At 39.9% G+C, this 22375-nt stretch overlaps 1 protein-coding gene across 19 annotated transcripts in view; it reads left to right on the top strand.

Moving 5' to 3' along the window:
- The window catches only part of adgrb2 (adhesion G protein-coupled receptor B2), a 135186-nt gene that overhangs the window by 12200 nt on the left and 100611 nt on the right, over window positions 1-22375 (top strand). Inside the window, exon 2 of one of the 19 annotated variants that reach the window (XM_086013894.1) lies at window positions 142-235. The exons of the other annotated variants lie outside the window; for them this stretch is intronic. The gene's annotated coding sequence lies outside the window, so the exon portion shown is untranslated. The remainder of the gene's footprint in view (window positions 1-141; window positions 236-22375) is intronic. 19 annotated transcript variants of the gene reach the window in all.

A 22375-nucleotide genomic window follows, 5' to 3' on the forward strand; every position in this document is an offset into this window, starting at 1 on the left:
TTAAACACGTTATTCCGCTTCGGGCTCACGCTACATATAGTACATGTGTGTTTTACAAGTGTTTTGAGGCTCGTTTACATTTTTAAGATGCATTTATTCCACCCAAAAATAAAAATGAATATTTCCTGTTTCCCGTGACAGGAAATGGCTGGTCACCAAACAATGTCAGTTTGTCTGAAGTTCAGCTGATGTATAATCCTCCCCATACCACCAATCACCTGACAAGGCGTTACCTGTGAGTTTAAACATTTTTACATTATATGTGTTTATATATCAGCGAATTATTTTTCTTATCGCTTTTTCAGATGAATGTTACATGACAGTTTAGCATGTAGCACCAGGCAGGAATATTATTTTTGTATATTGGTACTAAAAGATATTTCTGTCTTGGTGAAGTTCATAGATCAGTAAACAAAACAAATCCAGGTTAAATGGGCCTTCACTTGTTCCCAAAAACTGAATTCTGCCCAAAACATGGCTTCCTCTCCCTCCCAGTGCTGTTTACTTACGAACATTGAGCTCTCACCAACTCACTCCTGCTTAGTTTCTATTTCTGGGGGTTTGGCTGCTGAGCAAGGCCGACATGCTCAGTAAATCTGATCAAATCGATACCCATCTTTCCCTCTTTCTCTCTTCTTTCCACTCATTTCTGACCGCAGTTAGGCATGATCGAGTGATTGAGAACCGATGGCTCAAACAAGCCCCCCGGCCTGTGAGGAATGGACAGTCGATTGGGGTGTGATGCACATCACATCGTATCATGTATTTAGAATCGATGGAAGACATTTGAAACACCTCTTACTCATTGAATAAAATATGTTCTTGTTTGGATGGATGAATGGATTAATTGGTTTATTTACATTTCCCGTAGGTGTAAGCTCCGGGTTAGCCAATATTTTGCTGGCACTTCTATCTCACGCTTCCTTCTTTATTACAGTGTTAACTCCTTCCGGGGCCTGTGAGGGACTAGATTGAGCTGTCTTGTCGCATACGCGAACAAACAACCCCTACCAGCTTTGTCTGTCTGGTTCACAAGCGTCCCATATGAGTTGATGTCTTTTTGGTTCCCACAGATGCCACACTTGAAGTGTGCAAAGTCTTCCTTAAAACCGGTATTTGTCTTTTTGTTGTTGTTTTTCTGTTCTTTGAGCATTTTTTTAAAGCCTGCTCAATGATTACATCTTTCACCCTGCGGCATAAGGGAAGATTCATTAGGATTTGGAAGCAAAATTGGCGTGATGCAGAATGATTGTGTTTGCAGGATGTCAGATGCCTTTGTTTTCCCTCTTTTGTTTCCTCCAGCTCACTGCCTTGCTTTGGCTGTGGTTTGATGCTCGTGTGTGCTGGCTATGCTTGCGTTCATTCCTGGAAAATGTGACACGGAACCACAACATGTTATTAGCAGAGCGAGTGCCATCTCAAACAACTCAACGTGTGCAGTCAACTGGGCCAGCGAGCAACAACACAAATGCGCAAGAATCTAGTGGCTCTTGAATGGTCTGTCACTCCCATTCCGCTCAGGTTTTATTTGGAATGTCCTAATAATCAATGCCTGCCTTTTTCTCATTTAGCAGATCCGCTGCTATGGTTACTGCCTTTTTGAAAATGTGTTAAAGTCATTCATGAGCCAACTCGAGCTGACTTTCCGTTTAATTACCAGAAGCTACAGTATGTGATGGGTGGAAGGATTTAGAAACACGAGTGAAGCATGGCATCCAATCAAGGCTCAGCTCTGATACTGTCGACTGTGTGCCCTCTTTGGTTGCTCTGAACTCTGATTGGCACGCTCCCCTCCGCCTATTTAGTTTTTCCTCTTTGAAGAAATGTACATCAAGAGCTTTTCCGGCCTTCATTTCACAGTGACAGTGTGTTATTCTCTCTATACGATACCTAACGAATCATAAAACGTCAGTTATGGTTATGATCAGAATTGGATTGATGGGGCCTTTTTTTCCCCTCCTGTTGTCAGTAAATTTCACACTTTTGTGGATCCCTCCAGGCATGCTAGGGTGCTGTGCATCCAATTAGTCTGGGAAATGGCACCCCCTGAAAGTAAAGACAGACCTATCCATCGAATAAGAATGTGTACATATTGCCGCTCCTCAAGAAGCATATAGCTTATAGTACACAGTGGTGCCTTGAGGTACGAGTGACTTGACTTAAGAGCTTTTAGAGATACAAGCTGTCGTTTGGATGATTTTTTTTGCTTTGATTGTTCCCAGTCATATGTTTTATCCTCTTTGAAAAACAGCGGATATTACTGCAGATTACTGAGTCAATTTTCGCAGTTCCGTATTTTCAGACTATAAGGCGCGCTTAAAATCGTTTAATTTTCTCAAAAATCAAAAGTGTGCCTTATAATCAGGTGTACCTTATGTATGGATGTCAGACTGAAGTTGAACAAAGTTTGAGCTATTTGCTGGACTGGTTTGTTTCCTTTAATGTGCAGTAATGCACATTATAACCCGGTGCGCCCTATAGTCCAAAAATACGGTAGTTTCATCTGTCATTTCCTTCCTATTCATTTTAATGGGGAAAGATGATTTGAAATTAGTATCTTATGTTACATGGGAAAAATTAAACTCGTTTCTCTAGGCACCACTGTACACATCACTTTGTCAGTAGGGGTGTCATGTATAAACAATAGCAGTAATCGGGAGTGATGATAACTGCAATTGAAAAAAATTCAAAATAACTTTTACGTGTTGTGTTCTGTATGCATACAAAGGCCGCCCACAAAAGTGTGTTTTTGGTCCTTAACAATTAAGTGAGCCAAACCACACCAGGGATTGAGACCCACCATTTCAAGCGGCCTTGCTTGACAGAACCAGACACTCATTAAATAAATAAACATTTTACCCACAAAAATTGTCCTTAATCAGACTGTCACTGCATATTTTTCAGAGCAAGTTGACTTTTGTAGCTGTACATGTGAAAATCAGTTTTTCTTTTCCCCTTTTCTACTTAGCATTGCTGCCAGCAAAATTCAAGTTCAGTTGAGGCCGGCAGGTAATAAATTATAGCTGTAATATCTTTCCTGGCTGACGGCCAGATCTCATCTCGATACACTTTTCCAAGATGTGAGTGTGTGTTTAGTTATATTTTTCTGTAACAGGTTGACTTTGTGTGTGTGCTTATTTGCTTTTTAACGGCAATGATCTGTCATCACTATCCCTGTCTTGGAGCAGACAGGATGTTCCATCATAAACTTGCACATTCCAAAAGAAAATGCACCGTCATGTTCTTGTCATTTTGCGGCCATGTGATTACCACTCATTCTAAATTGTAACCTCATCAATCTCAGAGGGTAAAGGCGTATCTCATCAGGTCGTCGCCACATTGGAACTGACAGTTAATGTGCTAAATATGTCACTCGCACCTGTCTTCTTTTGTTAAGTCACTGAGCAAAATTGGACTTGGGGTTTGGAAGCCAGAATCAAAATTCTCAACCAAGTGCTCTTTGTGATGGAAGCCTTGGCTCTTTTAATTGACTTTCATCTGTTATGTTCGCCATAAAAGCCAGGCACTCCACTAGCAAATCATCTTGGCAAGTAGGCAAAACTCTTAACAGTATGAAATATGTGCTGGGTTGCTACTCATTTTGGCAGCTGTCTAAAATAACCAAGCCTAATTGGAAGTAAAAGGCCATTCTCACAGCGGGTGCTTGGAATTGACGCTATATGCAAAGTGTTTGTCGACCACTGTGTGCTGTCATGTCACACTCGCCCAACTCACGAGAGGTTCCACATGTTTGCATGTAGCGACGAATCCAAAAGAGCATTCTCTGGTGTGCTGTTGGTTTGCGGAGGTAATGCAGCCAAGTGAATCTTATTTGAGATAACAATAGACACGGATTCATTATTTCTGCCTCTAAGATGGTCTACACTTCAGCAAATATCAACAGTGCTGTCGTTTGTGCTGTCAGTTGTGCTGGAGACGTGTCGTATATGTTTAAACAAAACAAAGACTCGTTTTTTTTTTTTTTTCAGATATGGTTTGTTTGTAGCGTGACGGACTATGCTCGACTTTGGTGCTGGTTCATTGTATCTGTAGAGGTTGCTTGTCAGCAGGTTACCAGTCAGTCGATCTGATCTTGATGAGACCATCCACTAAGTAAGAGCCTGCTGAGAAACTAGAAATGGTGCAAAAATGTGGCCCGGGTTCATTAATATACACCTCAGGTGTCAAACTCCAGTCCTCGAGGGACATTATCCTGCATGTTTCCTCCAAAACACCCGATTCAAACTGAGTATCAATTCTGACCTATTGGACAAAAAGGGTGAATGATGTTGCAGTGAATATACGACAAAATAAGTTCACAAAACTCGTCCGGATCCATTTTACAATCTGTGTGTCCAAGTTACTTGAAAAATACTCATTGTTCTGTACTTCCCAAATCAAATCCTTTGTTTCCAGTCATTTCTCCATGATGACTCTCTTATGTTCGATTTGGTAAAGATACAGTACGTTTGTCCACGTGTGATCAGTAATCACTTAAGCGTTCCTTTTCCAATTGCTTCTGGGTGTTGAGTTTTTCCTTGTGTTAAAGCAAATTAAAAGCACAGATTTCCCCCTGCGCATGAAGAGTCTGCCACTGCACGCAGAGGTATGTGTGGCCTCCATTGTGCTGCGACAATGATAATGATAAAGAGAAGCGGCGAGCAGAGTGTGGGAAGACCACTGTCTTATTTGGCTGCGGTGTCACTTTCTGTTGGAAAAAAAAACAAATTCGTACAACAGGGTTTATAACCCCTCGCTAATCCCCTCTTCTGACTCATTTCACAGCGGTTTTGATGCTCTCTCTTAAAATCTCTTGTTTGCTGACTGGCAAGCTTCCACGCACACATGCATGTACACATGCACATTTTTTAGTTCATGAAAATTTCAAGACGAAAGAAAGTGCATTCAAAGTCATGTGAAATAACGATACAGTCTTAAACTGTTGCTATCAGTATACCTTTATTAACTTAACCGGCAGTAGTCCGACAATGACGCATCTTGAAGACTTTTTCTCTGTCGTTTTATACTGGGAACATATCAATTTGAGTTAAAAAAAAAAGTTAGTCTAACTGTCAAGGGCTTAGAGGGGAAAGGAAGTAACCCCGCCCATTGCCTGTATACATTTGTGCCATTATTACAGATTAACGTTTTTATGAGCCTCGCCGGAATTAGTATTAGTGACGGTTTTAGTGCCAAATTCCAGTTTCAGCTATGTCACTCTCCCCCGCCTCCATAATATGAGACGACTTAATATCACTGCGAGCCACCCCGACACGGTGCCAGACTAGCGGATCACCGTGGTGGGTTTAGTACATTGGGTCACATTTCGCCCCCTCTTGCTATTCATAGAAGGCTCAAGCTTCTTTTCTTGATGGCCATTTCACATTCCATTAACACAATTGCCCCTTGATTGATATGTTAGTATGCACAGGAGCCATTCTTACTAAAAAAAAAAGAAAGGAAAAAAAGCCAAAAACAAACAAAACAAAAAAAAGCAAACAGAGGTGTTTCATTGAATCGAGCTGGCTGATTATTTTGGAAGTTTATCAGCTAAACCACAAGTGTCTAACTCAAGGCCCAGGGAGCCAAATCCGGCCCATCGCAAATTGTTTTTTTTGGCACTTCAGAGCAAATCAGTGTGTCTACTTCATATTTCTTGCTTAACAGGGTTTCTATTTTTCTTTTGGCGGAAAATCCATACCGACATTACACATTTTCTTCATTTTTTACAAATATTTATTAAAAATATTTATAATATTTTTAAAAAAAAAACAAAAAAACAAAAAAAAAATCACCAAATGACAAATTGAACAACAGTTGAATATTTGGTTGTTACCTTTTCCCATGACTTCTGATTTCAAATTCAATTTTTGTATATAATGATAAAATACATAATAATAGGATGAGGTCTCTACCCCCACCAAAAATGAGTTTGAAACCAGTGAATAAACCATGCATATCGAACATAAGAATGAATAATATTGCACAGCTCTGCATATCAATTCCCTGTTAATTCCCTAATGTACAGTATTGGTCTCCCCTGCGGGAAGTGATCCCATTTGAGTGCTCCATCTGCACTGAAATGAGCAGTACCGGAGATGAAGTTCAGGAGCGCTAGTTATTTACCATGCAGAATACATCGCCGGTTCTCCATTTAGAGCCATTAGGCGCCATACTTGAGCAATATTTCACCCCAATTCCATCAGGGGATTTTTATATCATCTAATTACCTTTGTTCATCACGAGGGAGCTAAATGTCAGCAAATCTCACTGTACTGTATTTCTTGTGCCTTCAATCACAGGCTCGGACAAACATGATATGCTGTACAGCCTTCTTTGCTGCATGTAAGATGTTGTTTGATGAGTGTTTAATAGTCCAGTGATGAGGACGGGGCTTATCGCCACCAATGTACAACAATTTAGTCGTCTATTATAAATATAAATGGAGGGCTACTTTGGGATTAATGTGCAAAGCGGCTCCTGTAATCTTCATTCTTCAGAGCTGTGCTTTTGGAAAAAAAAAATGTTTTTTTATGGAACTCAAAGCCTAAAACCAACATGAATAACTTGTTTGATCACTGGCACTTACAATGAATCACAAAGCATTAACAAGCAAATTGCCAGCTCTTCAAAGGTTTTCGGGCTTGTCAGAAGCTAATTTTGCTCTGTTGCAACAGACACAGTCTTCATATTTTTTGTGGCATTGCCTTAGGAAGCAGCACGGAAAGGAGCGGCAGTCCTCGTTTAATACGAGATCTATGTAAGGTTTTAAAGTTCAACATATGGAAGTGGGAGGGTAAAAACTCAATTAAGTAGAACCCCCAAAGTCGAACGCCAGCAATAGTGGCGCTCATTAGTTGTAATTTATATCGCCTGCCGACAAACAGAAACACCAGCAATACCTCAGTCAATATCATGATAAAGTGCCTTATTATAAGTGGCCAAATATTTGCACAATACTAAGTCTTTTAAAGTTAGTTTCTTTCATTGTATAGTAGAGATGTAACGATTCCCCCAAGCCCCGATTTGATTCGATTTTTGATTTTCAGTTCCCGATTTTCGATGATTTTAGTGTCCACAAGTTATTTGATAAAAGGAACCAGTATGATCATGTGTGAAATTAGCATAAGATGCTCCCAATTTTAAATTGCGAGCAGTTTTTTCTCAAGGAATTCCGGACATGGATGTCCGATCAAACATGTTCGCCAGTCTAATTATTCCGTCAGAACTCCACTTGGCTGTGTTCCATGTCATTCCCGCTCCGCGTTTGTCATTTAATCAATTGTACTTTGCTCCAATAAAGCGTACATGACTAAATAGTAAGGCGTCGCCTGAGTAAGTCAAAGCAGAGGATCGAAAGGAGTGCGAATGTAATATACGGTGCAGTTCTCTACCACCGTAAACTACAACCGTCATCATAATCATTGATAAATTAAATCAACAACTTTATTACCTTTAAAAAGGCAGACTGGATTTCTCTGACTGCCTGTGTGAGAAAACACACTCGTACAAAGCGTTCTCTCTTTCTGGCTCCCCTACTGTAAATGCCAGCAGACTCACGCAAATTAAAGACTGCAGGTTGTACATGATTAGACATGAAGCAAGAAAGGCACATTCAAGCCATGTCAGTCGATGTGCGTTACCAGCTTCGTCCTGCTGAACAAACAGCGAACGCGAGTGGATGGAGGCATGGGCGAGATGAGACGGTGTATATTTGATTAGGTCTCTGAAGTGAGCGATGTGCCTTTAATCCTTCCTCTAACTAATCCCCTCTCCTCTTGGAGAATGCTCACTGCCCACGGGCGCAGAGTCTTGTAAGTCTTTAATGTGGAGCCACTGGTCACACTTTGGGGCTTCATTTTTATTCATTCATTCTGCTTTTTACAGCTGTCCATTCTTTGCATCCCGACACGTTTCTTCTTTGGATGCTTGTGCCTGTCCACCAAGGAGACAGAAAATGGTCCAAAAAGTATCTTTAAAAATGAAAATACTAAATTGCTGGTTTAAAAGCGGTAGTCAACCCAACCATATATTTTTTCCAGAATATGTTCTATGCAGGCCAACTAGTTGACAAACAAGGCATTCTGATAAATATTGCATTGGTGGGAGAAGAGTTAATCCAACCGTTTTCAGCCATCTCCGCGTGCGGCCATTTTGTCATTTCTGTCGACTGAAAATGACATCACCGTTGCTCAGGGCTCAGGTAACAACCAATCACAGCTCACCTGTTTTCTGAAGCTGAGTCATGATTGGTCATTATCTGAGCCCTGAACATCTGTGATTTTCAGTCGACAGGAGTAACAAAATGGCCGCCCCTGAGATGGCTAAAAGTGGGTGGATTTTGCTCCTCAACTCATATTCTACAAACACAATGTTTCAACTAGTGGGCCTGAATAGAACATAGTCTTGAAAAAAGTATGTATGGTTTGACTTCCCCTTTGATCTGAAGACATCTAACTAAATATACTATATTCAATCTAGTTTGACATGCTCTGCAGCTTTATTGCCCTTACAGTTTGATGTAATTGATTTAAATTCCCTTCTTTTCACAGTATAGGAATCTGGATAAATCTGGATTTTAATTTTAAAACCAAACTGCAGCCCTCCACATAATAATGTAGCCACATCATGGACAAATATGGAAAATAATTGATTGTAATTCCATAAAATTATTGCTGTTCCTCAAATAAAACCAACAGGCTTTCTCTGACATGGAACTTAAGCTTATAATGAACACTTTGTAAAACTGAAAGCAGACTGTGCAACATTTAAGCAGATGATTTTAGTATATTATTCTTTGTATTATTAAATGATGGAAGAAAAAAATTGACGATACAACCTGAACTATCCATACCAGCTCACCATTATAATTATTTACCAATGTAGACAGACCAGCTGTATTATAATAATATGCATGATCATATTTGCCAGTGAATGGGCATATTGAGAATGTAAGCATTTTTTTTTTTTTTTTTTAGCTATTTGGGTTTTCATGGTCGAGCTGGTGTATAAAGATGGACCCAAACTTTTGAAATCAGGTGTATTCTTAAAAAATGAAAAGCATTTATTCACACGCAAAAAAAGCAAACAATCTATGTGGTAGAAGAAAAAAAACTAAAGTAACAAGCAGCAAGTACAGACGAAACAGGATATAGTCTAAGAAACTAAATACAAGGAACTAAAGCCAAGCCAACTGACGAGGCAACGAGACACACCTGGACAATACATGAGTGGCTGCAAGGAGCTGATTCCTTGACACAAGGAACACGGCTGACCAGAACCGGTGGAAATGATAACCCAACAAGTTGCCAAGACATGAACTAGAAATGCTGGGAAAACATGTCAATGGGATTTCCTAGCTTGGTTTTCTTTCCTTTTAAAAAGGACATTAAAATTGAAAATTTTACATCCTTGTCATAACCACACCCACATAGTGTCCACTTCACATCTTTCACTTAATTACTTTTACTTCTTCCAAATGAAAGTAACTTCCTGAATGACATTCTCATACATTCCCATGTTTTATGTTACATTGGCAAGAGGTGTCCATTAGTGGAATGCTGCCAAAGAAGGCATATGCAAGAATGTACAGTATGTGCTCACAGTATCACATATCATGTCAGTCGCACTTGCACTTTTCCTCCCACTCTCTCTTGTAATCTGATTCTACGTATTAGCCCGCTACATTAGAATGTGCGTTTTAGTGTTTATGGATTGCGTTGTTTTCTCCCCCGCGCATTAGTTGGCAATGAGTGAGAGGAAGCGCTTGTTTGGCTGCCAATAATCTTGAGGTAGTATGCGTTGGTTTTATTTTTTCAGCTCTAAATATAGGACTTCGCCAGTCATCTTGCTAATAACCAGCATTTGAAAAACAGCACACATCAATGATCGTAAGAGTCATTGATCGTTTTGCTAATCACACTCAAATTGTTAACATTTCTCCATAATTGACTTGTTTTCAGCGGGCAGATCAGCATGAATGCAAATGGAGGAGACAACTGAAGGTGGATTGGTATCGCTGTAGAAAAGTATCGGAACTGGCTTCTTTGAATTAACATATTATTTAATTGTCTTTGCACGATGAAAATGGTCTGTCCCTTCAAAACTGGGCAAAATATATGCTTATAGATTGCATAACTGACTTGGTTATGACATAACTGGCAGTGGTTCACAAACCTTTCACACTAGTCACCGCCGAAGAAATAAAACGCAGCGTTTCAAGTGCACTGTCATCACTGACATTCAAATTCAGTAGCATAGTAGGCCTAAGTGTTCATTCAAAAATAATCCCAGACATGTTTAAACTAAGATAAGTATGTTTAGTATTGCCATTGCTACTATAACATTATACACAGTTTGAACATTAGCACTGCACTTAAATACAGCAAAATAGAAAAAAAATTGATTCAATTAAAATGAGAGACAGACCAATGTTTTTTTTTTTTTTCAGGGCCAATACCGATACCGATTATTAGTTGTCAAGGAACCGATATTTGGAAATGATATTCATTTTCAGTAAAAGTGCAAATATTTGCATTTGCAAAATAAAAAAAACATATACAACCTTCAAGCCGTAACTTTGTTGAAAATGTTGTTGAAAGGTTTTGATCTTAAACACTAAAATTCGTTAAATGAAAAAAACAACAACTCTTATTGCCTGTTAGATTTGTCATGATAATCGGCGTGGCAGTGTCTAAACGATGTAGCTTTTCACATGTAGCATGGCCACATTGCCAGACTGCTTTTTTCGCCTCGGCTGGTGTATTTCTGTGTCAGAGAAATTAAAAAGAAGAAGAAAAAAAAAAAAAACAGTCTTAAATATACATAATACAGCTGTTGTGGTCCTTAGATTGCTGGAGGACTGTTTGACTGAATGCAAGTGGAACGTCTGCTACAGTGAATGTATGTGTACTTAAGTGGCTCAGCTTTCAGTGCCTGCGGCTCCTGCATTGTCTGGCACGCAGTGTTTACCAACATTTTAACTGCAACTGATCTCAATGTATATCTGCTCTATGTTGTGTCGCATATCTACTTTCTCCGAGATGAAAAGTTCACCATATTCATCTTTTCTGAAGTGCTGCTTTGAAGTTTGAAGGGGATAGACAAGGAATCCGACTTTGCACAGGCTCCCAAGTTTTTTTCCGTTGGGCTTTTGAAGCATGAATTTCAGGTTTTACAGCAGTCAAGGTTAGGGATCCGTGAAACTCCGGTGTTAAGCAGCACTGGCCTTGACCTCCATGCTCGCCAATGCAAAGATCTGCTGAGCTTTCACTACCTGACCCGTACTTCATGTCAACCATGACTTGACACTCCACTTTGATCCTAACACCTTTCTAGTGCTACAATGAATCAACTTTTATTGAATCAGACAGAAACAAATAATCACTTCTATGCCTTGTTGGCTGTATATCAACATACGCATACTGTATTTTTGTGTGATATATTTCACATGAACCATAATCCCAATGTTATGGGAGATTATTGATTTCCGAGCATCTTGGAGGGAAGTTGTATACGATCTTGAGCGTATATTTCCATTCCCGTCGACACTCACATTTTTGCCGCATTAACATAGCTATTAATCTCACGGCTCGGGGCGAGCATTAGTGTGGTAAATTTACTGTATGATGTACTTCCATGTGCTTGCATGCATTTGCGGTTCCATTTGCGTGGTTGTGTTTATGTATGTGAGGCTGATACAAGTCGGGAGCAAAGGAAGATTTCGTACCTCATGGGAAGTTACCGATTTTTAATACCCTTGCATACTTCATCTTTTTAAGCACAAAAAATATCCCCGGGGCATCCAGGCATTTGTGAGGAAGGGGAGTGAATTGCTGCAGTGAAGGATGATAGGAAATAAACAGAACTGGCCCTCCAGGGTCGAATCCTGTCCACCTGGGGATGTCAAGGTCTGACTATTAAGTCAAGATGCTGGCCAGAAAAGCCATTTTCGACAACTGAGATGTTTCCAGCCTGACAACATACATAGATGATGATTGCTGCACTCTGCAGTGTAATAAGTTGAAAAGTAATGATGCCAATAGACAATTTCCTAGTAGTGGCTTTTACTGAGGGGAAAAGCATGATGGAAATCGGGATAGCGCTCGCATAATCATACAGTCCAACTTTAATGATGCCCTTGAAGGAATACTTTCAAGAAAGGTCTCTTAATGCCCCAATTTCCCCTTTCATTTCATCATAAATTGCAGAATGGTGAGAGTATAATATGACAATTCGGATGTTCATCTACATTGGAATATAAAATCATTATGATTCTATATAAAAGCAGCACATGGCAGGATAACCAATAAATGTTGAACATTTGTAAAAGGAATGAACTGCAAAGGCTGTTGTTTCTGATATCGGTGGAATTTGTGACTGCTTCTTTCTTTGGGAAATATTTTGTCAAGGTCATGTTGGAAAATTGTTCAATTGAACAATATGGTACAGTAGCACTAAAAATTTAAGGTCTCTCAAACAATTGTCGCCAACACCACAGACTGATTTCATGTCAATATAAATCACATTTTTTGATGGACAAGCATAGAAACAAACGATATTTTGTTCACTGAGCCATTCCTATTTTGGGGTTACGTGAGACAATGACCCAAGTTTGTTACTTGCACACTGTCCAGTATAGCCCACAATTTAGTTTTGGTTGCCATCATTGCAGAAAATATATATTAATTAGGGGTGGTAATCCCTCAACAAAAGATGATTCGATACTGTTTTCGATATGTAGGGTTTGATTTACCTCCTGTCCAAAAATGACAGTAAATGACATAATTCCCTTCTCTCAGCGTCAGATAAGGCTAGCCCTCCTTGAAGAGAAGTAGAGAATACCCTGTTTCGAGCGATGCGAATTGAGCAAGAGAAAGACAAAGAGGAGAGAACTTGACAGGTGGTGTTCACAGAGCTTTTTCCACTGACAAGTCTCACCCAGTAAGGGCCAAAGGAAGGAATTAGGATGAAAAGAAGGGGGCTCTATAGAGGATTGGAAAGTAGCAAAACAGAGGGAGGACATGAAATCCACCACAAGGTTCTCTACTACACCAGCATTTTGAATTACCACTGCATTTTTACAAAAAAGCAAATCAGTGGCAATGAATGCATACATTTGGAAGAAAATAATAACTTGATCATATCAGTCCAAGCTGACAGTTTTTCCATTTAACAGAAATTGATATTGCGTGGCCAGTCACAATACATTCTTTATCTGGTGTGAGCACAGAAATGTAATCCCTTCCCTCCATAATGCATCTATTGAGTCCACTAGCGTGTGGTTCGGTCAACACTTGAGCACATTGGAGCTTCATCTTCTTTTCCCAGCAGCTTCTACATCCCCCACTACATTTTTGTTTGAGGAGTTCTTGGTTATCTCACCTGCTACTCTGTGAAATTGTTTGCATTAAGGACTAAGTAACACCCAGGTCCGGCAAACGGTTTATATTGATTTAGATACATTGCACTTTCCGCCAACATTTACACGGGGGAGAAGAAGGGAAGGAGGCACGGATATAGACGTAAAATGAGGGAAAGTAGGATGTGAGCAAGTACATTCACATATCCTGTAGAGGATGAAATTACCCTTTTCTGTCTATGCGTCTGCGGTCACGGCTATCTGCTAAAACGAGGGACCCGGGATGATCATAAATCTTTGAGCGTACATGAATATGCATGCGTACTAGCGTGCTCCAGCGGGAACGCGAGTTTGTCGGAAGAGGTGGGTATAAGCGCGGGGATGGGTGCTCCTGTAGAAATGAAAAGACTGTGGACGGAATAAAATGAACCAGGCACCTGAGATCGAGGATAAAATTTCTCTTACCCCCACCCCCTCCCCTCTGGGAAAAAAAAAACAAAAGCGATATGAGGCTCCCGCAAAGTCAGGCAGAGGTGGAGTTATATGACTCTCAGATAGTTGAAGTTTAGTTGAAGAAGAGATTAACCGTAATCCTAACCCTAAAAACTGTAAAACTTGTGCAATTCCAAATTAGGAACATTTGGCGTACAGGTTTGTGCTCTCCCGAGTGCCACTTTTTTCACGATTTGCTTCTACTTGTCTCTCCCTTAGCCCCTGATTTATTTTATCGGAGTGTTGTGTGCAAATTGGTAACTTGGAAGATGAGAAAAAGAGGACCTTCAAGTGGGAGACATCAATAGCTTCCTTTTAATTCTGAGAAGTTTCTCCTCAACCCTCTTTCTTCTTTCTGGCTTTGTCTATTCCCCCGCTGCTAATAAAGCCAAATTGGCATGAAAGCGAGTGACCTCTCCCCCTCAAAGGCTTTCTCTACTTCCGTATTAGGGACTTTGCCTGCGAAAGAAACAATTCAACAAAGCTGTGTATTTAAAATAGATTGATCCAACATCAAGAAAACATTTTTACATTCAACGTTATCTTATATTTTCTTTAGTTGCCACTCTTGTGCCTCTGCTCTGATAACAGAGCCTTTGTGTTTGCTTCCTCACTTTGTTTCCCCTCACATTTTTCTTGCCTCTCCAAGGCATATTGAATAATTTTAACTTGCTTGCTTTGTCTTTAATGCGTCACATTACCTGACTGAAGTGATGACTGTTTCTTTTGAATGTGCCCAGGCAGACCTTTGCCGGTTTTTGAACTTCAACTATCCACCTTTACGCCCTGCCTCTGTCGTTTTTGCTTCACAAACTTCAAGCAGGCCACTTTAGAGCTCCCGACAGAGCTGGAGTGAAGAACACACCTGTCACTTACTTATCTTTTCCTTCACTTCACACAAGTCATGAATACAGGGCTTTTATTCTTTAACCACCCGTGTTGCGGCTAGCTCTTTCCTGTATGCGTTGTAAGCATTTCCAGCCATTTTGAGTTATTCATTCAAAAAAAATAAAATTAAAAAAAAACGTTGATCCATTTGCATTTTCATCTTTTGTCCTTACGGGCTTGCGAGTCCTCATTCCTTTGTCTTCCTTTGAGCTGTTTCTGACTATCTACTTCAAAATCAAAAGAGTAACACTGCAGCTGAAAAGTTTGAGAAGTATTTCCAGCGACGGCTGCCACCTGTTGCGGTGTTCTTCTTTGGTGATTAACGCAGCGAGTGCCGCGATCTCCCCTCGTTGTGCTTGCGCGCCTCTGGTGTTGCTGCGCAAGTGTGTTTGAATTCCGTCGTTGTATATGTGTGAGTCTGTCACATCCCTGCGGGAGTATTTACACATTTTGTTTGAGCCTATGATTATTTTCGACTTGGTAGCTCTGTTGTACACAGAGGAACTGAGGCACTAATATAATTGGCAATTAAATTAAGGAAGCGAGCTTTCCACACAACCCCCAGTGAATTTGTACAGAAGTTTTCTGCACTCTTTCACTCAATACATTGATTCTTCAAAGAATTATAAACATACGATAAGTTCAATGTGGAAAAGTCTAGATATGAACAAGGCACCACATAAAAAGTGTTGAATTCAGAGGTTCCTTAATGAAAACCACCCATACATAAGCACAGTCACAGGCCATGTTTACATCAATCGATCAAGCCCATTCCGAACGAGAAAAAAAGTGCAAAATTGCACTACAGCACAATCAAAAAATACAGAATTAAAAGTCCCAAATTCATGAAACGAAGTAACACAGGAGACACAAAACACTCAGGATTGAGGATTATGGGGGAAACATTACAGCAAATGACACAGACCGACAGAAACCAGGGAACTGAATATAAACAAATTGACGAGACAACGAGGCACACCTGGAGGAGGCACACGCGCTTGGAGGGAACTGATTGGTAGACAAGAAACAGGGCTGATGAAAACACACTAGGGACACATTAAAAAAATTAAAAACAGACCAAATACAAAGACAACAAAACATTGATTGTGACATTCCTAAAACCAAAAACACAAAAGACATGGTGAAGTCTGTTCAAAAGGATCATCACTGATTTGCACTCACCTGTATGAGGCGACTAATTTTGAGTTCACCTACCCTACCTACATTTCAAGATTCTCTTTTGCTAAGAGAAATAGTCCCTGAAAGATCAAAAAGAAAGTTGCTTAATGAAAGTATAATGAAATTCTTATTGTGGATAAACTTCATTTCACTCCGGATTCTGGACTTTGTCATTCTTCTCACGTAGTCCAATAGCAAATGACTTTGCCTGCATTAGTATGTGAAGCACTCACCTCAACTTTCTCCTCAGCCCATTACTAGAAGCCCAATGGGAGCGAGCTTTGTTTAGCTCTGCTCCAACGGGAGTGGACGTTGTTTGAAGGCCTGCCATTGCAATCAGGATTGTTGTTCGTACGTTGTTGTCTATTGGGAACCTGTCTCGTGTTTTCCATCGTGTCTGTAATTGGATTAGATTTTACGCTGCCTACTTTTTCCTCACACCGTGCTTCAATGGCTTGACGTCAAGGAAACACTGCGAGAAAGTTCCGCAACGCTTACGGAAAGCTTGCATGGCGATTAGCGTTTTGGGAAAAGTGGGCAAAGTCAATTAGTATCTTTAAGCATTTGTCGATTCCAATTAAAGGAATCTTAATCTTGGGGATTGAATGTGTTATGTACAAGATATGAGAGCTTTCATTTAAGACAGCTGTTTTTTCACCTTGTGTTCATGTGCGCATACCCATCAAAAAGGGAGTACAAACGAGGAAGGAGAGGTATAGTACAATATATACTGAGCTGTACATATGTGACCATCGATTATAATACAGCCTTCCTCTTAGGGACAAGCATGGTCAGGCCATTTGTTTGACATGAAAGGTGAGGAAAAAGCCTATTAGCACTCTGCCTCCATGGACTGATGAAAGACAGCTGAAGTGACTCTGGGCATGACTGTGGAGACCAAACCCTCCAAACACCCCAACCATTAACACCCCTCCTCCCAGTTCAGCATGCCACTCGACTTGGTGTGGGAAGAGCAACTCTATCAAACAGCTAACTAACTCCTCCAAAAGTATTGGAGCAGACCCCTCCGAAGGCATCGGTAGCAGAGAGGTCAATTATTTTGTTTTTTGCTGTATACTGAAGACATTTGGGATTCAGATCAACAGATGAATGTGAGACAAAAGTTCAGATGTCCAGATTTAAAAGTTGCCTATATTGAATAATCTACATTTTAAAAACTATTTTAACCCTTTCATGTATTATGATTTGATGTAATTACTTAAAGTATAAATATATTTTTTAGATGACTAAATATAGGTGAAAGCAACTTTTAAATAGCTGTCCACTGTAGTGACCTTTGTTGTGTTGTTAGCGTGTTTTGTTCTGTTGCACGATGAAGCTTCTCCCGGTTAGTTTGGATGTATATTTCTGTAAATTGCCAGGCAAAAGGGTTTTGTAGAGTTCCGAATTCATTATGCTGTGACCATCACGAGCCACAACATCACAAAAGACTTCCAAAGAAGAAATAGACATGCCGTACCACAAGATGCAACCCACTCATCAGCAAAAAGAATCAGAAGGCCAAATTGGATTTTGCAAAGAAGTACAGAGATGAGCCACAAAGGTATTGGAACAAAGTTTTATACAACCAAGATTAACTTCTACCGAAGTGATTTAAAGGCCAAAGTATGGAGAAAGACAGGATCTGCTTATGATCCAGGTTTTTTTTATGTTCCAAGAATCCTCAACGTCATACAGTGGCAACCACGGTTTACGCATCAATCTGTGCCTCACTTCAATAATATAGTCTTCATGTTCTTCTAAATTATTCAGTCTTTTTTATGTCGGTACTCCATCTTAATATCCCTTTAAATCACAACATTTTCTGCAGAAACACCATCTTGGTTTTTGCTTAGCGTTACACAAATTTTACACTTGGCAGTCTTGTCACACATACTCATCTCCTTCAAAGACAGTGGCAAGCTGACATTAGCTGTTCGGATTACGACGTACAATATATATTGTATGTAAGCGTCATTAACTGGCTGGAGATGGCTTGGCGGTGCATCCATTTTTAATGGCGCACTTGTGCTGATCAGTGCCTGCGGCGTTTTAAACAACCACAATCGGTCAAGCAACTAATAAAAATGCCAAAGTGCTCATTTTTGAATGTGCAGCTTCAGCCTGGAGCTAAAGCAGTACTGCGTTCCCTCTCATACACCAAATTTGGATACTTATATCAAGCCCATACGCTCACCATTTTTCTTTTTCTTTTTATAATTCAGGGAGGCACTGTTAGAGCTTACTGCACTTCCTTTCCACCAGATGTCTGGGAACATGCAATGATGCTGTTGAAATAACCTGATCAAAAGGTATCATGTCTCAATTTTAGTGCTCAGGCGCTAGGCCAACTGCATTTCATTGCCCAACTAAATGTTGTCGAAAGAAGTGAGACTGATGTGGCAATCTGTGATTCAAACATCAACAGTTTTCACATTACATTTGTGAAAGGTAATAATTTTAGAAATATTGCAACCTTTCTTCTCTTAAGTGTATGTACTGTAAGGGGCAGTTTATGCATGTGTTCAGATGGCAACATGAATGGAAAATCAACATGAGGTGGATTACAACCTTTTTCTGAGGTCTTTGTGGCAAAAATGGCATGAAACAATCCAGTCAAATGCATAACCACCTACTCACATTAATCTTCCTGTACTGACAAAAATTCCCTTTCTTGTTTCTTCTCCCTCCATTCCCATACCTTCTAAGGCCTTGTATTATGCTTACCGTCACATTTTACTTGACTCCTTTAGCGCCATCCTATACAGACATCTGTTTATGAGATGTGCACTGCTACTGGTGAAATTAGTTAGAATTGATATGGTTGATAATATGTATCAGCCAATTGGGTGTTCCAGTAAAAGACTCAAGGCTGACTGAAATTATCGGCCAGTTCCCCAAATTACCATTATTTCACTGGAGCCACCCCCTGACGATGTGTCTTGGTGTGCCGGCTGGGACTGAGGACACAGACTTAGGCACGGACACTCATATGATCACGCAACGGAATACACAACCCTAACATCAACGGGTTTTCATCGGCTTCACCCCAATCTCTCCTCCTCCTCCTTAAAAGGCTGCAGTGGCCGTATAGTGCGTCCCGATGCCTCCTCCTCTACCACATGTGCAAATATTTGATTTTTGTTATGTCCCCTATTTGTGCAACTATGCTGAGTTTTTTTTTTTTCCAATCCCGTACTGTGCCCCTCCATTATAGGAGCAAGTCGTGGGACATGAATTTTCCCTCCCCCTTCCTTATGTTTTTCTTTTTCATCTTAGAAAAACGGAGTGCTATTTTGTTGACTTGTCCCTTGTCCCTCTCTCTGTTGGTCATTGTTTTTTTGTTATGTCTCTTGGATAGGTTGTACTCTTAAGAGAATTTTGTTGCTCTGTACTCGTGCAGGTGCAATGACGGTAATGTTTAAAATTCCATACACACACACACACACATATATATATATATATATATATATATATATATAAGTTTTCAGTGCCTTCAATATATGCCAACTTCTGCAGGCTGAATTGTATAGTGTACCTTTTCTAATGCTTGACAGAGGTCCAGAGGACTCAATTTGGTCAAATGACCACACAGTGGAACTCAGTTTTGAGGTTATTTTTCTTAACTGCAGCCTTCATTCTTTTGTTATTGGAAGTTCCTCATCTGGAGGCCTTTTAATGTGGAAATAGTTTTTATAGAATAGCCTCTTATGTCAAGCGCTTCAATCAATGTCTCCCATTCGATTAATTCCACGGGACTCAAGTGACAACTAAGTCTATACTAGCGTTCCAACATATCTTTGTCTCAACACAGAAGGGGATTTGTAGGTTGACGTTGTGTACCTCGGATGAGTGATATATTCATTCACTCAGAAGTTTGAAAACTTTTATTCATCATTAGTGATGGAAAATGTGCAGTGCCCTAACCTGTTGAGAACCTTTTTTTTCCAAAGTATGCCATTAGTGTTTAGATTGATTTTATGACTGGCATCCATTAGGTGTTATTTATTTTCTACTATAAAAATCAACCGTTGGACAATAGTGGTAATCCATCACATGACTGTTTTTCTTGAGGTCCAGTTTGTGGAACCTCTAAAATGACACACGGCGTCAAATTGTCACTCAATAATAGAAAGTTTAATAGGGACCTGTACTAGCTGTCCTGTTGTTTTTTTTTCCATTGAGGTTGGGATGGCCACAATGAAGGTGCTCACTACTTCTATAATGGGGGAGGGCTGACTCATGAGCTTCAAATAGAAGGAGGAGACACAGGAATATTGGTGTACGTTACATTTTGTCACTGTCCCGTGTGTCCAATTTTGGATTTTTTTTTTTTTCATTTTCACTTTAATGCGACGTCTGTAATGCGGAAACAGCATTGAGGTAAAAATAATTGAAAAACATTTTCTTTAAAAAGTGTTTTTCACAGGGAATCGACAATTTCTTCATTCCAAGTTTAAACACTTGCACACTTCCAAGTTCAATTTGGTCCACTACAACCCAACAAGGAAATGCTGCACACACTTTTGCTCAACTTCTCAGTGAACTCGACTCTCTACTCCATCAAGTCTCTGGAGATGCAATAAGATCACCTCTAATCATCAAATTATGTGGGGTTTTTTTAGCCATAAAGCAAGCAAGCAATATTGTGCAGTCATGCATGTCTTTTTGTTTTTTGTTTTCATGGCGGAGCAAATTAAAAACTCTCAGTAGTGGGTCTGAATTCTCACGAGATTTTAGTACACAAAAGTAATGGACTATATTGAAAGAGCATTGGTTCAGTTAAGGATTGCACCAAACAAAATGTGCACAAGAAAGAGTGCTCTGTTACAATAGCACTGCAAGATTTTGTCAACTGTCTTTTGAAACCAGTTCTGACGAGCACTCTCTGCCGCATGTACCCTGCGTCTAACGCTAAGCACAACTTGTTTTGCTGTGAAATAGTCCACTGATAAACATAACATTGTTTTTCAATTTTTTTGCATGATTTCAAAAAAAAAAAAAAATTGGGTTGGCAGACTTCAATGCACGAGCTCCATCTTTGTTGTTTTGTTTCCCTTCAAGGTTCAGCCCATTTTTTTAAGCTTATGTTTTGAATCACGCTCAAATGGTTTTCCCTTTCATTCAATTTTGTATCCTTGATGTTGACTTTTCATCAACTGCCTTGCTATTTGTGCTTAGCAAAGAATTCATATAATAGGCTCAATATTTGACCTTGGGGGTTTTGGATTGTCAGTTATTTTATCTAGCAAGGAATACATTACATAAACACACCTCATTTTATTACCTTATATACATTCATGTTCTTGGGATGAAATGCCCAAAGACATGTTTTCACACACACAGACATAAAGGCGTGTATGACTGCAGCGACTCTGATGTCACCATCTGCTTGTCCACCCCCGACAAGGAATACAAATAGATGCCAGTCTCACGCAATGCCAAGTCATTATTTTTGTTCCTCATTCATTTTGTATTTATTTGTATTTTGTGTCCTCCTCAAGAAACCATCACACCCCCTTGCTAATTTTTCAATATATCCATCATGCGTGAGGCTTGGTGAGGCACGAGCAAAATATATCCCACTGAAAGACAGCTTTGGATAAAGATGAGATATTCACAGTTCAACCCAAGAGAGAAGGCTGAAGGGAGACATGGTGGATTTTTTATTTTTTATTTTTTTTTACCTTAAGACAGCTGTCAAATTTTAAGAGAAGAGGTGAACCTTGCAAAAAGAAACAAGAAAAAGTGGAGGCGAATGGCATTAAAGTTTAGAGACTGGAGACTTTATTGGAAAAGTCAACTAATGTTATGTCTGACATGCCAAGGCGGAGATGTAGGGAGGATGTGACATTGCAAAATATATAGATTGCATAATCCAGCAGCATGTCAGCAGTATTTAAGATATGAGAGGAAATGTATGCTGGGCGTAAACTGTCTTTAAAAAAACGACCTTCCTAGAGTCACGCTTCGCGTTCTTGCTTTTGTGTGTCCCTCCAATGCCACTCAGATGATAACTCCTGCCTGACACCCATCAAACAGACATACACACGCAGGTGCCTTGTGAAATCTTGTTGCCTTCAAGGTCTCGCTGCACTTTTTGCTGACATGATAGATCGGAACAAGTTTGAGGCATGCACACTAGACGCCTGCGTCTTTATTGATTCAATATTTGACCCACCTACAGCATGTATCGAACTTGAGTGAGCTGTTAATGAGCCCCGCGCAGGAAACTCAGATTGGACAGCTCACTAGCTCAGTTATACGATAGGGTGCCTGGTCACACCCACTTTACATTTTTCCTCATCCTCAAAGTGGCTATTTCTGTAAAAAAAAAAAATCCAGATGTGTCTAATAATAACTGGAATCCAATGCTTATATCCTTCGATAGCACTCATCCTCCCATCCTTGCTTGGCTGTTTGCCTGACATAAATATTGAACAAAACAAGAACATA

The sequence above is a fragment of the Filicampus tigris genome, chromosome 18 (assembly GCF_054856515.1).
Source record: "Filicampus tigris isolate MCC_2025a chromosome 18, RoL_Ftig_1.0, whole genome shotgun sequence".
NCBI classification, from domain to species: Eukaryota; Metazoa; Chordata; class Actinopteri; order Syngnathiformes; family Syngnathidae; genus Filicampus; species Filicampus tigris.